Below are 18,278 nucleotides of genomic sequence, written 5' to 3'. Positions count from 1 at the left end.
GGGTCAAACGTTTTAGAAAGCTAATCAATTTGCCTTGCTTTGAAACCCCGTTCAGTGGAGATTTAAAGTTCATTATTTTGAAAATCAAGGAGAATCCCAAAAGAAAGTTGAGATTTTCAGGAATGATATTTTTATTAATTTAAAAAATTTCGTTCACCTGGCTCTCTTTGAAATACAAAATAAAGTTTATCTGACGAGCCTGTCTTTAAATGAGTGGTAGTTGCAATGTTTAATTGAGGGTCGTTGGGGACTAGATTTTATTTTTTCTCTTTATCTGTTTTGATAATTATTTCTTAAAAATTTCACAAATCTAACATTACCTCCATGTTTAATATCTAATAATGGATTTTTCTCACAGCCCGATAGAGCCAAATTGATTTTTTTTTGTAAGAACTAAGATACAGGGTTTTTATAAAATTCTGTTCATGGAATTCAGGAATGCAATTATGCTGTAAACATTAGCAGCACGTTTTCCTAAAGTCTTCTTGATGCTATGCAATAAATGAAGAAACCTCATGTGTTGCATAGCTTGATGTTATTCAAGGACAACTGCAGACTAGATAGAGACTATACTCACTAAATAAAGAATACCCCTGGACTGTAATTCTGGAATTGAAAACTGCAAACATAAGCGGTGCGTTTGTCAATAGTTTTCTTGATGTTTTTGTATAGAAACTTCAACGTTATTTAAGGGTGACTGCAGACTGAATACAAAGTAGGCTCACTACATAAAGTACACTTCAGGACTGAAATTCCTGAATTGAGGACTGTAAATATAAGCAGCGCTTTTTGCACAAGTTTTCTTGATGCTATGCAATAAATGAAGAATCCTCATGTGTTGCATAGCTTGATGTTATTCTAGGGCGACTGCAGACTAGATAGAGACTACTCACTAAATAAAGTATACCCCTGGACTGTAATTCTGGGATTGAAAACTGCAAACATAAGCGGCGCTTTTGTCAATAGTTTTCTTTATGTTTTGTAATGAAACTTCAATGTTATTTAAGGGTGACAGCAGACTGAATACAAAGTAGGCTCACTACATAAAGTACACTTCAGGACTGAAATTCCTGAATTGAGGACTGTAAATATAAGCAGCGCTTTTTGCACTAGTTTTCTTGATGCTATGAAATGAATGAGCAAACCTGATATGTTGCATAGTAAACATAATGTTATTGAATGGCGATACTTAACACAAAATTTCTGTCTGTAATTGTCTGTAACTTTTCAAAAATATGCTTGATAATATACTCCTCATGACAGGCGCATATATTTTTCTTTGGACCTTTAAGAGGTAGGAGTTAAAACTTATATTTAATAGCCTATTTAATAAAAACTCATGTTCGACTTTGTAGTTTCATCGCCTAAGTTAAAATTAAATCTTCTTATAAGGGTTGTATTGCACGTCTAAGAAAATCAAAAACTAAAAAGATGATTAATAAATTAAGGTAGTTAAAATAGTCAGTTAATAGTTACAATAGTGAATGCATAGTTAAAAGTAAAAAGAAATAGACAGTTTCTGTGATGGAAGTAAATGCCGAAATCGATCCATTAAACGCACAAAATTATTGCTTGCAGCTTATACAAAATCTGTCAGCGAGGCTGACTCAAATAAACCGAATCATACATTCCTGAAAAAATATATTTACTATTAATTAATAATATTAATAATATATTAATATTAATTATAATATTAATATAATATTATATTAATTAATAATAATATTAATATATTTATATTAATATTATTATAATATATTAATTATTAATAATATATATTATTTGATAAAAAAAAATTCTGAAAAAAACAGCGGTCTACTGAAAACTGAGCTTGTTCGAGTTTTAAGTGCATATATTTGGCTTTGGACTATGTTCGATTTTCAAATGTTTTTGTTTTATGTGAAGACTTCAGTTTATTTCTAGTTTTTAGTTTGATTTAGATTATAACATTGACACTTTGTCATTAGCATATACTTGGAACATACTAGTATTGAAGGTTTTTCCAGTTATTTTCGCGTCATTTCTACTTTCCATATGTGTAGAGCAGGTTTGAGGTTGAAATGAATAAAGAATGTAAACCAGTCATAAATTTCAGTTTTATTTATTAACATTGATGGCATCAGTGTGACTGTGTACGCTCTTCAGTCATTCTACTGTGTCTAAGAAGAAGAAGAATAAAGTCCATGTGAAGGAATATTTAGAGTCTTGATGCACATATCCTATTATACGACCATTAATAATCATTTGCCAATAAGAGCGAAGATTAAAATTTTTTTTTTAGTTTTTAGTTTGATTTAGATTATAACATTGACACAGTGTCGTTAGGATAAACTTAAAACCAACTAGTCTTGATAAAGGCTTTCCTAATTATGTTCATGTCGTTTCTGCTTTCCACGTGTATAGAGTAGATGTGAGATTGAAAGGAAGAAAGAACGTTGATAAATTTTTCAAGGAAAATTTTCAAGCAAGGAAAAAAGAACATAATAAATTTCGGATTCATTTGTATATGTATGACATGAGTGTACCTGTGTGTACACTCTTCAATCATTCCACTATGTCAAGAAGAAGAAGAAGAAAGTCCCCGAGAAGGGATATTTCAATTAACAAGTTGAATTATGGTAAGAACTAAGAGAGAACAAATGAAATGAAGAAAGAACGTAAACCAGTCGTAAATCTTGTTTTTTCTTATAAATATGTGTGACATTTGTGTGATTGAATATGGTCTTCACTCATTCCACTTTGTCTTAGAAGAAGAAAGCCCCCGAGATGGGCTTTCTCGGCCCTGAGAAGAGGCTTTTCTCGGCCCTCAGCTGGAGAGAGAATATTTATATTCTTTATGCACGTACACGTTTGTACGACCATTTAATTGTCTTATCGTAAAATGTTTCTTCTGAATAAAAATCCTGCTTTTTTGCTGTGAGTTAGGGCCCAAATAATAAGCTGATAGGAGTTTTTTCGTCAGCCGGCGCTTAAATATGGCTCTATTCGACTAAGTGATTATAAAATTATTGATTCTAAACCAAAGCCGTGATCAAAAACGAAAGTCGTATGTCGCATTTTCATAATTTTGTTTTTGAGTTTGGTTAAAGATTGTAAGTACACACGGTAACATATTTTTAGAATCAACTTCAACTTCAACTTTTTTTTTATTCAACTCAAAAAATACACAAACAATATTATGCCCCAACAGAGAGCAGAGCTCGTAAGGCTGGGACAGTGCAAAAACATAAGAAAAAACATCAACATCTCATCGTAATAATGATTTCAAAATATAATACGGTAGAAGATACACAAAATAGAAAAAAAACTCATAAAAGATAAGTAAATATATAAATATTGGACAGGAGGGGCGTGGGAGGCCGTCCCAGACACAGGGACACAAAAACGAACACACAAATAAAAAGATCAAATAATTTAAATTTCCATCATCAATGGTGAATAATCAAAATTTTAGCAAACAATCTTTAATATTTGCTTTTTTAAATTTAGCTGAGATTTTTGCTGAGATTTTTGGGATGGATCAAACAGAATTTTATCATTCAGCTTATGATTGTTAGCAATGAAGGGTATTTGGTATCTAATCGAAAACCTTGACCTTTCAGAGCTTACAAAAGGAATCTGATACATCCTAGACCTCCGACAATCCGAACGAGGAAGTAAGATTAACAGAGATTTGTCATAGAAATAATTTTTAGAATTTTGGATTTGAAAATGCCATATGGATGTATTTAGTATTCGTATATCATTTAAATCCAACAAATTTAAGAAGAGGAATAATGTTTTAGTTTCCGAAACATTTTCAAGTTTTGAAGGTCGATGTAAGAAATTCAAATATATAAAAAACACATATAGAATACATAATATTATAGACCTTACGTGAATAATGCGACCTAAAGTATTTGGGTAGAATTTATGATTATCAGACTTAAGTCTTTTTTAGCCTTACATACTATTATGTTCAAAAATACCACTTGAAACTTGTTGGATTATACGGGGTTGAAATTTTAATACAACTACTGAAATTGGGCTTCTAACATTTTTAAGCATCCCCCTCTTCAGACTTCATGTGCTGCACGGAATGCTTGCTGTCCCTCTCCTCCCCCCGTATATGAATTTCTAACTATAAATTTTGTAATATAACTTTTTATATCAATTGACTGTTTTAAGTTTCATTTGACTCGGTTATTTTGTCGCCAAAATGATGAAAACTAACGTCTATGACCAGACCAATACGATGGTGGCTCTTGCTCAACAGGACTGATTTTGTTCAATTTTTTTGATTGTTCATTTTATTCTAAACAATTGTATCTAATGATGGTTTCTTTTGCGCAGGATCTAAAGAAAGCTATCAGAGGTAGACTAAATAAGCTGACGCCTGAAAATTACGATAAAATTTCCAAGAACATTTTGGAAATGGAGGAAAACACAGAGGAAAGATTAAGTGCTATAATTCAAATCTTCTTTGACAAAGTAAATATTTTAAGATAGAATGAATAACGAATATTTTGTTTTCTTTGTGATTTGGATGAAGTTAAAATATGCCGGAATTATTGTGTATCGAGTCAAGCATTGGCCCTCAGATATTATACCTTATTGTCTACTTTTGAAGTTATGCAAGGAAAGAAAAAGCAGAGGCAGCCCCAACTTGAGCATAATGCAACATGTTTTCAAATCATGTCCTTGTGTTACACAAATACACACACCCAAAGAAAAATAAATTTTGTGACTATTTGATTATATTAAAAGGCAAATTACAATAACATGGTTAATATTCATACCAAACTTTTCCTGAAGCTTTTTTTTATCTTCTTTTTATTCTATGAATCTTTAAATTAAGAATATTTCTCTGGATTCATTTTCTTAGCCAAGTTTAAACTATTCCTAGTTCTTAGCTTGTTATTAGAGATATAGGTATTTGAGGTGGTATCAGTGACGTCAAGACAGTCGGACTTAATTAATTGTCTTTTTGGCCTAAGCTCGAATTATAACATTTAGTTCCATATATTCGATAGAACTTTATGAAATTTTCTTCATTAGCCAAGTTTAAACTATTCCAAGTTCGCAGCTAGTTATGGGAATTATCAATATCGGATGTGGTATCAGTGACGTTGAGACATTCGGACTTAAATAATTGTCTTTTTGGGCTAAGCTCAGATTATAACATTTAGTTCCATATATTCGATAAAACTTTATTAAAGTTTTCTCATTAGCCAGGTTTAAACTATTCCTAGTTCGTAGCTAGTTATTGGAATTATCGATATCGGAGGTGATATCAGTGATGTCGAGACAGTCGGACTTAATTAATGGTCTTTTTGGGCTAAGCTTAGATTATAACATTTATCTCCATAATTTATGTTCGATAAAACTTTTATTTAATCTTTCTCGTAAGTAACAATGGCTTGCAAAATTGTTAGGTACTAGCATCTTCACTTTACAGATTTGGTACTGGTAGTCGATACAACATGTCAGGTATATATATATATATATATATATATATATATATATATATATATATATATATATATATATATATATCTTTAAGAATTCTAGTTCGACTTTGCCTTTTATTACGCTTTTTACACGCTTATTTCCATTTTTCATGGCACATGGTATTTACCAAGTGACATATAGCGATTATAATTTCTGTCGGTCCCGCTTTTGCTAGTTTAGAATAGGTGACTTCCAGTGTGACCTCTTCTTGAAAGGAAAGTTACAGGACGTTCTTATGGCATGTATTTCGTGTGACTATTCTCCATATATTAAAGATCAAAACTTTACGTTCATTCACAATTCAGGAAGCACGAGTAATATTGATCACGTCTTTTCTAACTTTTATATTCCCTCACCTGTACATGTGGATTCAGACCATACCGCAAGTGATCATCTTGGTCTTAAGTTTAATGTTGCTTTAAGTCACGATGTTAAATCAAAAAGGCCAGATTATACAGAAAGACGCGAGTGGAAAAAGATTAACCTAAGTCTATACCAGTCGACGTGTGACGAAATTTTGGATAATATAAAAGTCCCGTTCCAGCTTCTTGTCCATGGGTGCGATGACAAGATTGCACTGAATACATACTGCGCTGAAATTATTCATGTGCTAAATTTTTCTACGTCTGCAGCCGTACCTAGTACACTTAATAGGAAAGTTACAAGGAAAAGATGACGGAGTGACCATCCTTACGTGAAGAATGCCAAATGGAGGTCTAAGATGTGGTATTCTGTTTGGCGCGACTCCGGCAAGCCGAGGACCGGTACTGTCTTCAATCTCTGTCGTAAAACAAAAAGAGAATACAAAGCATGTGTGGATGAGCTGAAAGTGAAGGAAGCAGAAACTGCTTCGGAAGAGGCTATCCGTGACCCACAAAATATGTGGAAAATATTCAAAAATAGTAAAGTGCAGGTTAACAAGGCTCCTGGTCTTGATGGTGTCAGTGGTAATCATCTGCACAATGGTTCACCGATTTTGATCCAGCATATGCAACTACTTTTTCAGATGTGTATAGATAGTGCCACCGTCCCCAAACCGTTTTGTACCGGAGTCGTTACGATCATCCTGAAGAAAGGAAAAAATGCAAATGAGTTTAGAGGCTACAGGCCGATTACTGTCTCGAGTACATTGAGCAAGGTGCTGGAAAAATTGGTCCTTCGCGAAGTTATATCGAAGTGTTTGATAGACTTTTGGCAGTTTGGGTTTCAAAAGCATCTCAGCTGTGCTTTCACATAGACTTCTAAAGCGCATTCCTGCCAAGGCTGATTCACTTGAGTTATCCGTACATATATGTGGTGTTGACATTTCCGCTGCATTTGATTCAGTAATACAGTCTGCTGTGTTCCAGACCCTACTAGATGCCGGTGTGAACGCCCATATAGTAGCTATGTTATCATTTTGGTACTCTAATAACTGTATAAGAGTAAAACTTAGGCTTTAAAAACTCAGTGAGTCAGTTAAACTAAAGAAAGGACTTCTACAAGGTTTCGTCTTATGTCCGATATTGTTTAGCACGTTGACTTTTAAGGTTACAAAACAAATTTCTGGTGGGCTAAGATTTTATACTTGTTATTTGAGTTTAATAAGCTACGCTGATGATTTACTTATGTTGAGTTTCTCATTGAGTGTACTGCAGGATAATTTAGATAAGCTTGTATCTGGTTATAGCGCTGTTGGTCTACAAGTTAATGGCCAGAAAACTGAATTTCTGGTTTTCAGCTCTGCGAAACAATAGGGACCAGCACCAAATGTATCCGTAGATGGTGCTCTTATTGCACCTTCTTCTTCGCTCAAATATTTAGGTCTTTCGTACGGCTGAGATAAGAAAACTACAAGAACTCTTTGCCTTGATACCCTTGTGTCTAACCTGTGAGTGAGCTATGCTAAACTAGCCCCTCTGAAGTATTCTCACAATCAGTGAATATCGGCGAGGATGTACAGAGCAGTGGCATTACCACATGTCCTTTACCTTTCCACGCTTTGGGAATGGTTCACAGAAACAGAGAGACTAAAAGTTAGGTCCGCGTTTTGTAGTTCTTTGAAGTTTTTGATACGCATACCGCTATTCGACAGAAACTCATTTCTTTTGAACAAGTATCAAATTACAGATCCCCGTGAAGCTGAGGCAGAACAGAAAAGTAATGCTAGAAAAGCTGCCCTTGAGTACCTTTATGATTTCCTGCCGTTGCACGTCATAGATAGATAGATAGATAGATAGATAGATAGGTGTATTTCAAAAACCCATGGGCCATATACACACAAAAATATAAATAAATAACAAACAAGCAAGGAAATTAACAACAGTACGAATTACAAATACGCACAAAAAACAGAATTCAACGCAAAAAGTGCCTATTCTAACAACAAAAGAAAATAGTCATATAAAACTGTTTTTTCTTATTAAGGATTTATCTATATATACTCCCACTCGAAATATTGTGGTTGTGTTACTATTTTGTAGAATACCCGGAAGCATCAAATTAATCCCATACAAATAAATTTCCCGTAAATCCAAGAGCACCGGGCATTTCTGGAGAAAACGATCCAAGTCTTCATCATCATCATTACATAGGGGACAAACATACCGCCTATCAGGACCAACTATCATTTTATTTTTGTCGAAAGTTTTTTGCCTGTTCTGGATTGGAAGACAATACCTGTTCTGGATTGTCATATACGAGCTATGAATATATATAGTGAATGTAATTTAATCGTTTAATCTTGAAGTACTGTTTTTCACCTTTTTCTTTTTCCTTTTTATTTTTTTTCTTTATGCTCCGCCCTGTTGTTGTTCTGATGGTGGGCTAAAATAAAATATTTATCTATATATATATATATATATATATATATATATATATATATATATATATATATATATATATATATATATATATATATATATATATATATATATATATATATATATATATATATATATATATATATATATATATATATATATATATATATACTCCCCCCAATATATATACCCCCCCCCCCCCCCCAAATCCCCCCAAAGTCATCGGATCTGGTCGGAATTTAAAATAAGAGATCTGAGACAAGATGTTCTTCCGAACATTAAATTTCAGTAAGATCCGACCACTCCTTCGTAAGTTAAAAATAGCTCATTTTTCCAATTTGTTCAGAATTAACCCTGTCCCTCCCTCCAACTCCCCCAAAGAGAGCGGATCCGTTCCGGTTATGTCAATCACGTATCCAGGACTTGTGATTATTTTTCCCACCAAGTTTCATCCCGATCCCTCCACTACTAAGCGTTTTCCAGGATTTTCGCCCCCCCTCCATCGATTCCCCCCAATGTCACCGGATTCAGTCGGGATTCAAAATAAAAGCTCTGAGACACGATATCCTTCCAAACTTCAAATTTTATTAAGATCCGATCACTCCTTCGTAAGTTAAAAATACCTCTTTTTTTCTAATTTTTCAGAACTACCCCCCCCTAACTCCCCCAAACAAAGCATATCCGTTCCGGCTATTTCAATAACGTATTTAGTTCTTCTGCTTATTTTCCCCGCCAAGTTTCATCCTGATCCCTCCACTCAAAGCGTTTTCCAAAATTTTAGGTTTCCCCGCTCCAACTCCCCCCATTGTCATCAGATCTCGGTCGAGATTTAAAATAAGAGCTCTGAGACACGATATCATTCCAAATATCAAATTTCATTAAGATCCCATCACCCGCTCATAAGTTAAAAATACTTCATTTTTTCTTATTTTTTTCCGAATTAACCGGCCCTCCACTCCCCTCCAGATGGTCAAATCGGGAAAATGACTATTTCTAATTTAATTTGGTCTGGTCCCTGATACGCTCGCCAAATTTTATCGCCCTAGCTTACCTGGAAGTGCCTAAAGTAGCGAAACCGGGACCGACAGACCGACTGACCGACAGACAGACCGACAGAATTTGCGATTGCTATATGTCACTTGGTTAATACCAAGTGCCATAAAAACCAGAAAATTGTGAGGTTTCAAAATTGTTTTGAGCGTTAAGCTCTTTTGGAATTTCTAGACCAGTAACAAAGAAACTAACATTATAACGGAAAGCAGGCATAAATTGATCTTGATTTTCGATTTGGGCACCAAGTGACGTCATTTGGAAACATGAGTTATATTTTTGGATTTTATATAAAAAAAAAAAACGGCTTAGATTCTGACGTAGTTCCAGTAAGCAAAGTATTCAATGGCTCTGGTGGTGCAGATATGTAGAGTAACATCCTATATTCGTTCCACCAAAGTATCCTTCTGCTCAAGTTCTTCATAAAACTTGTTCTTAACACAATTCGAATCCAAAAAACCCAAGTTAAATCTGGTTCTAAGGAAGAATGGTCGCTGTTTCTTACAAGGGAATCCACTCTCCTTCTTTTTCCGCTTGTTCAGTTGTTTACTCAAGTAAATAAACAGGCACGCCACTCGTTAATCATTTTTAGAGATATTTTGTACAGATGGTGAGTGCAAATGAATTGCAAACAAAACGTTATTCAATGCTTTTTCTTTCTTTTTATCCAATTTGCTTTTCACTATAGATATTTCTAATTTTAAGTTATATTTGAATATACTCTATGAGCTTTACTAAGTAACAAGTGGAATATTTGTTATTTATACCAGAACACTTGTTTTCAAAATTAACAACTTTATTTTAATCCCTAACCTCATTAATCTCTTGTTTTTAGATAGTTTACTAGAGTGTAGAGAGTTTACCAACGTTTACTAATGAAATGTTGAAAAAAAGTCAATATTCACACCACTTGACTTGACTACGGAAATGGAATGGAGTTTTTCACCTTTTCAATACCAACCAGTCAAAAAACTTAATTATGTTTTTGTATAGGGGTTTCATATGTTTGTTCATAAAATTGTATAAACTACTATATATACCCCTGAGGATTTTTATAGTTATTTTGATACAAGCCATTCAATCATATTTCCATGATTGGGTGTTTATAAGTCAAAATTTTTACAGGACTTTCTTTAAAATTCTCTTACTTAATGCTATATCTTAGCCGATGTTTCAAATTTTTATTTTTATGCTCAACAAACATGTCAAGATTTAAACGTTCTCATTTAATATCTGGAAATCTGTAGGTTAAAAAAATTTAGAAATCTACCACAGCTTGGAACCTTTTGAACTTAAATTACCAATCTATGCCTATAAGATACAAAAATAACAAACTCGTAATTATTTGTTTTTTAAGAAGTATTTTGACTCATAAACATAGTTTGAAGCACATGAAATGCATGATTATTGGAGTTCATATTTTTCGGACGATTTTGGTCTTTATTCGAATATTCTAGGATGAATAGAAGAGAAAATACTAAGGAAGAGCTCTAAACTGACAGGATTCTAGACTGGCAGCACTAGACTGGTTCAACAAAATATTGAGGTAGCCATAGACCGTGTAATAAATACATATGACGGTTGTGGAAATAAAGAAATATACTATTCTTATAAAATTGTGAATTCTGTAACTCAAGCGAAATCCATAGAACTTTAAAAAGTGGAAAGATACGCTACGTTGTTTTGAAAAGTGAAATTTTGATTAATAGCTTCTAATATTTCGTCAAGGTTGACCCTATTTATTGAAATATATGTTAACTCATATATATTAACTCTTTTTAAAAACATTTTTTAGACTTACCGGTTTTGGTACTTTGAATAGTGAAACATACCATATTTTGCATTCCAGAATTGAAACTAGAAAAGAGGCTGGTGTTGGAATGGCATTAAGTAGTCGGTCCAAAAAATGCCCAGTGGACTGGGAACCTATTAATGAGTAGATCCTTCGTGCTCGCTTTGCCACTTCTCAGGCCAAATTGACAGTTATCGTTGTGTATGAACCAACCAATGATACCTTTGATGACACCAAAGATGATTTTTATCGCGTGTTGTCAAATGTTGCTGCTAAAGCGCATCGGCACGATATTATGACTTTGTGTGGGGACTTTAACGCTAAAATTGGAAGTGATGCCTCCTATGCCCCAGCTATCCTTGGTAAGCATGGACTGGGGGAAATCAACGATAATGGCATACTTTTAATTGACTTTTGTGCCACTCATAAACTTATCGTCGGCGCATCATGGTTCCCTCATACACAAATTTACTTGGAACTCGCCTGATGGTGTAACAAGAAATGAAATAGACCATATTTTAATTGCCAAGCAGAGGCGACGTGGTTTAGAGGATGTTAGGACCTTTCGAGGTGCCGACTGCTATTCCGACCATCAACTTGTTGTTGCTAAGTTTAAGCTGAAACTAAAAACTGTCATAAAGCACCAGCGGTCTGTAACAACATTTAGTGTGAGAAAACTGCAGGACCCATTTATATTACAAAAGTATACATCTACTTTGTCAAATAAGTTTTCTATGCTAAGGGACGAGTTGTCAATTGATAATCAATGGGAAAAGATAGTCGAGTCCCTGAAAGAAGTGGCACAAGAGGTTGTGGGAAATAACAGGAAGAAGAAAGAGCAGTGGATATCTGAAAGTAACTGGGATATCATTGATCAAAGGGCAGAAGTCAAAATTCTCGTACATAGGCATGAGTATAACACAACATGTACTAGAGAATATCTAGATGATTTGAAAACGTAGTATAAGCGTCTCAATAAACAAGTCAAAACACGGACTAGGAATGTACCTCGAAACTATAGCTGATTAGGCTGAAGTAGCCGCCAGGCGGGGAGACAGTCGTACTTTGTACGCTATAACGAAGGAGCTTGCGGGTATTTCGAAGGCTTCTTCAACCCAAGTTGAAAACAAAGAAGGCATCTTATTAACCCAGACGGATGACATAAACCGACGCTGGATGGAGCATTTCAGCGAGGTATTAAATCAGGTGCCTCCCAAAACTTCTTTAAATATCCCTGAAGAAACACTGTTTGATTTTGGAATATATTCCGGACCTCTCTTGCTGAGTGAAGTAAAAGAGGCTCTAATGACTTTGAAAAACGGAAAGGCTGCCGGAAATGATGGCATACCCCCAGAACTGTTGAAATGTAGTAGGAGCGGCCTAGCAGTGCCCATGTTTGAACTTTTGTCGCGTGTTTGGGATGATAAAAAAGTTCCGAATGAATGGTCAAAGGCAGTAATTGTCAAACTCTTCAGAAAAGGACAAAAGACTAAATGTGATAATTGGAGAGGCATCGCTTTACAATCCGTTGGTAGCAAGGTTTTGTGCCAAACTATTGTCAATAGAATTTAAAGTAAAGTGGAGGAAGTTCTGAGAGATGAACAACATGGATTCCGCCAAAACAGATTGTGTTGTAATCTATTATTTAGCCTGAACGTCCAGCTCGAAGAATCTAATAAATGGCAGGTTCAACTACTCACAGTATTTATAGACTTTCTCAAGGCCTTCAACTCGATACACCGCGAGACTGTGTGGAAAATTGTAATATATTACGGCATCCCGATCAAAATTGTAAATATAATTAAAGTGCTATACCTGGATAAAAATTATGCAGAGAATATTAAATATCGTTTATTATAGATGGTCACCAGCTTTTCATTTTTTTATTACCTTTTATCTTTCTTTTTATGACTATTATAAAGGGCACTAGCCCTTTCAATTTTCAATCAAATGAGCCCTTTTCAAGGTTTCTACGGAAACTTTCTCGATAGGAAGTGTCCTGGTCTAAACAGAAAAAAAAATACATTGTGCCCATATCACTCCTTACTTAGGAAGTGCTATTGTGCTCTCTGTGAAAAAAAACATATCATCCTCTCAATTTCCAATCGAATGAGCTATTTTTGAAGTTTCTGCGACAATAAATGGCCATCTCAAGACTTCTATCTTATACATTTCGGGAGAATAGGAGGTCTAGGGGGGGGGGGTATCCACAAAACTTGAGTTGTTTGCTCTAGTAAAAAAAAACACTTCTCGTTAATTATTTTTCGAGATGTTTTGTTCAGATGATGAGTGCTAATGAATTACAGACAAAAACTTGCTCAATGCTTTTTCTTTCTTTTTATCCAATTCGCTTTCCACTCTATATCTTTCTACTTTTAAGTTATAACTGAATATATTCTATGTGCTGTATTAATTAACAAATGGAATATGTATTATTTTATACCAGAACACTGGTTTTCAGAATTAACAACTTTATTCTAACCCCTACCCTCATTAATCTCTTGTTTTAGAGAGGGAGAGATCGAGGGGGCTGGTACTGCCTGTTCTTCCAGATAGCAACTACATCATATATGATATTATGAAAACGACTACTTCTCATCTCAAACCGGGCTCACGTTTGCAAATCTCGTTATCCCAGACGTTTACTTTCTTATCGACTTTGCTATTCTGGTGGATTTCATAGAGCAACTATTGGAAGCGCTCCGAATTCTTTGAAATGAAACAGCAAAGGTTGAACTTAAGATGAATTAAAATGACACAATAATGATGGCTATTAATCCGTCCCCTCTAGTTGGTGACTCTTAAGGTAACGTGGATAACAACACTAACAGTGAAGTTGTTGCAGCGTTTATCTACTTGGGCTCTATAATTTCTTCTACTGGCTCGATTCTCTCTAAGCTGTAAATGAGATCATTCGAGGCCTCTTCTGCCATGGGCAGGCTGAATTTTTTTGTAGGGTGAACATCAAACATCGTTCGTATAACAAAGCTGCTGTTTTTCAACGCCCTAGTTGGCTCTATAATGCTTGAAGAGCTAAGAGAGTCCACTATCAACTACAATTCTCAAGCAAGTAGTGGTTTTTCAGACGAAGATCCAAAAAAAGGCTTTTGATTATTCGACTTCTTTAACAATGAAAGGTTGCTCCAGCTCACCAGTTAATCTCGGTTTTTACCCAAATAGCTGAGTAAACATTACTTTGGTTTTAGAGCCTGCTTAGAATTCCACCTAGCCAACCCTCAAATAACATCTTCGATTTCTGCATTTACAAAGATCGTTGGAAACGACTCCTGGCCAACCGAAGAAACCCTGGTTTGACAGCTTGTTCGCTTTTCTGGCACTGATTAACATTAAGTGCCAGTTCAGATGTACTGATGAAGTACATGTGCCCATGAAAGGAGTATATGTCACTCTACAATGAACAGTGTCCGGCAGGAGACGTAAGTCAAGTCAACATGTAGGATTTGACAGAACTTGACAGAACATGTAGGATTTGGCAGTTCTGAAATTGTTTGATTGGATTAATGATTCATTTGAAGCTGGTCTTATACCTGCAGCTGTGTTTTTGGATATGAGAAAAGCGTTTGATACGGTGGACCACCCAGGGCTTATTCAAGTTCTTGCCTCGATTGGGGTGAGGGGTTCAAGCCTTGAGTGGTTTTCGTCATATCTACACGACCGGTATCAGATAGTACAGAATGGATCATTTTAATCTTCAAAAAAGAAAATAGAGTGCGGGGTCCCACAAGGGTCAATCCTGGGACCCCTCCTCTTCATCATTTTTATTGATCGAATGAAGCATTACCTGTCGGAGGCTAATATCATCCTATTTGCAGATGACACTTTGCTCTTTCTAGCTGTGCCTTCGCTTGACGTTTTGTATAATAAAATTCATAATGCTGTCACTGAATTTCTAACTTTTTCTCAACAAAATTTGTTAACCCTAAACTTTTCTAAAACTCTTTTCATGATATTCTCTAGACTTTCGTCAAGTGTTGGCAATGATCAAATCATGGTTCGAGGAAATGTGATTAAAAGAGTAGCAACAACAAAACATTTGGGGTTTCTAATTGATGAAAACCTGTCGTGGAAAAACCATTCAAATGCTATAGCTGAAAAATTAAGCAGAGGTCTTGGGGTGATGCGAAGAATTAAAAATCTAGTCCCAAAATAGATTCTAAAAATGATTTATTTTTCTATATTTTTCTATATATAACGGATGCTCTATACGGGCAAGTAATTTTGTAACATGTTTCAAAAGGGTACAAAAACTTCAGAATAGAGCTGTTAAATTATTATCGGAATTTTATGATTCTGATGATGTTCCTGCTCATGAATTTTTAAAAGAATTTTAAAAAGAATAAGTTAATGGATGTATCCCAAATTCGTGATTACCAAGTTGCGATTTTCTCGTATAAATATTTGAATCGCCTGCTCACCCCTGCTTTTGAAAATCTTTTTACTTTTAATAGAGACCATCATGATTATAATACAAGAAAAGCTGATAACTTAACTCATGAGATTAGGAGTACTACTCGGGCATTTTTTGTGATTTGCCATATGGTCCCCATGTTTGGAATATTTTGCCCGAGGGTGTGCAAAATGTGCCTAGTCTTCCGGCTTTCAAGTCACGGGTAAAGAAGTTTCTTTTATCTCGTGAATAATTTTGATGTAAGCCCCGTTCCAGGCTGTCATTCTATTCAAGGCATTTCCCTGATTTACTTGCTGTTATTTTTTTTCTCTGTCTTCTTCTTGTCTTTTTCTCCTTTCCCTTTTTCTCCTTTCTCCTTTCATCAGTTGAGCTTGTTTTGTATTGAGTAGCGTGATATGAATGTGTTTTTAATTAGCTGAGGGTGATAACCTCACTTGCCTTTACAAGCTTATTGCCTTATTTGGCAGACGAATGGTGAATAGTGTTTGTTTTCTTTTCTTAATAAATGTATATCTAATCTCACAAATATATCTCATCTCTCTCTCTCTCTCTCTCTCTCTCTCTCTCTCTCTCTCTCTCTCTCTCTCTCTCTCTCTCTCTCTCTCTCTCTCTCTCTCTCTCTCTCTCTCCCTCTCCCTCTCCCTCTCCCTCTCTCTCTCTCTCTCACAGTCTCCATGGGAGGGGTTACAAGTATTAACTTTGACCTGTGCTTACATATAGTAATGGTTATTTGGAAGTGTACAGACGTTTTCAGGGGGATTTTTTGGTTGGAGAGGTGGGTTAAAAGAGAAGGATATGTTGGGGGAACTTTTCCTGGAGGAATTTATCATGGGGGAAGAAAATTTCCATGAAGGGAGCGCAGGATTTTCTAGAATTACTTAAAAAAAGCAATGAAAAAATAAATATGAATAAGTTTTTTCAACTGAAAATAAGGAGCAGAATTAAAAATTAAAACAAAGAGATATGATTACGCATATGATGGGCTCACCTCCTCCTAATACCTCGCTGTTTACGCTAAAGTATTTTTAGTGATTTCAACTATTTATTCTACGGTTTTTGTGATTCAGGGGTCATTCTTAAGAAATTGGGACAAAATCTAAGCTTTAGTTTAAAGAGCGAGGTACTGGGGGGTGAACCCCCCCCCCATATACGTAATAAAAACATGAGAATACATAAGCTCCTTACGTAAGCTAATGTATAAGTTACGTATATCTTTTACTAATAAAAACATTCGTAAAAAATTTAAAGTTCTAGTTAACTTTTTAAGTAGCCAAAAAATCGAAGGGCAACTAGGCCTCCTCCCCCGCTCCTTTTTCTCAAAATCATTCGATCAAAACTATAAGAAAGCCATTTAGCCAAAAAAATAAATATTGAAATTTTGTTTTAATTATTCATCGGCGGAGAGCCAAAATCAAAACATGCATTGATTCAAAAACGTTCAGAAATTAAATTTAAAAAACAAGTTTTTTTTTAACGGATAGTAAGGAGCGGCATTAAAACTTAAAACGAACAGAAATTACTTCGGATGTGAAAGGGGCTGCTTCCTCATCAATGCCCCGCTCTTTACGCTAAAGGTTTTACTGTTTTAAAAAGTAGAGATAAGAGGAAGAGTCAAACTTTAGCGTAAAGAGCGGGGCGTTGATGAGGAAGCAGCCCTTTTCACATACGAAGTAATTTCTATTCGTTTTAAGTTTTAATTCCACTCCTTACTTTTCGTTAAAAAAACCTGTTTTTTATATTTAATAACCAAATAAAGCTCGATTTGTACACTTATATGCTCTATGTTCTTTCTTCCAGGATTCATGCATGTAATGGTTTTCATTTTATACGAAAACAATGTCATATCTGAACAGGCCTTCATATTATAGAAAGAATGTCCACCTAAAAGTGAGGATGAAGGTGACGATATTTGTATGAAATCACTTAATCGATTCTTCCAAGCTTTAGTATACGAAAGGATCATCTTTGAATTTTAGTTGCCATTAAAGAGTTTTTGTTCTTATCTGTTGGTGTGGCATTTCTTGCGAGGGTTAGAGGCTCTTGAAAATCTAAACTTTAAATTTATCAAGTTTAATCTTGTAAAGAAAATAAGCATCTCTATAAAAACAGATGTGATCAGATTTATTTTTGTGTAAATAGCATAAAATAGACTAGAAGTAAAGCTTCTAGATCATAGGATTTTCCATCAGAGATAAAAATTTATATTCTTAAATAAGATATGACATCATTAAGGTTCGATTTATAAAGGTTATATCAACTTCAGGAAAGAGATTGGTTCCTGTCAAATTCATTCTCTTATCCCAAGTGAATTTAAGATGGTTTTATTTTTTACCGTTATTGGATTAAAAAAAAAAACTGTGTTTAAGGCTAGCTGTGTAGAGGTTTGCTTTTGCAGCTATTTTCTTCGCTGTCTCATATAATTTTGTCTCATATTTCCAATAGATTGGAACGTGTCTTGTATTTTGCTGCGTTAAATGCAATACGACAATGTGTAGGGAAAATTGGTGAAACTTTATGTATAAAGTTTCTACTAATTTTTAAGATTTGTTTGTAGGTTGTGTGGCCTCTAGTTGTATAATGAAGTGTTTGTGGAAATAAAGGGCATTTATAGACAAGGGTAAAAGGACAGTAACCCTGATGAATAACCAAAGTAAATAAAAGTGGCAATTCCTAGTATTCTGTAACAATATGCTACTTCTAACATGCTAAGCCTCCC

General features: G+C 34.8%; 1 protein-coding gene across 3 annotated transcripts in view; it reads left to right on the top strand.

The window, feature by feature from the left end:
- LOC136026940 (putative golgin subfamily A member 6-like protein 3) overlaps positions 1–17,564 on the top strand; it is a 66,481-nt gene extending 48,917 nt beyond the window's left edge. Inside the window, exon 10 of one of the 3 annotated variants that reach the window (XM_065703794.1) lies at positions 17,360–17,564. The gene's annotated coding sequence lies outside the window, so the exon portion shown is untranslated. Of the gene's footprint in view, positions 1–2,095; positions 2,247–4,332; positions 4,461–17,359 lie in introns of those variants that run through there. The other 2 variants (XM_065703793.1, XM_065703795.1) reach the window with 2 other exon arrangements.
- The last annotated feature ends 714 nt before the right edge of the window (positions 17,565–18,278 follow it).

The sequence above is a fragment of the Artemia franciscana genome, chromosome 5, assembly GCF_032884065.1.
Source record: "Artemia franciscana chromosome 5, ASM3288406v1, whole genome shotgun sequence".
NCBI lineage: Eukaryota > Metazoa > Arthropoda > Branchiopoda > Anostraca > Artemiidae > Artemia > Artemia franciscana.
This window is presented reverse-complemented; position numbering and strand designations above follow the sequence as displayed.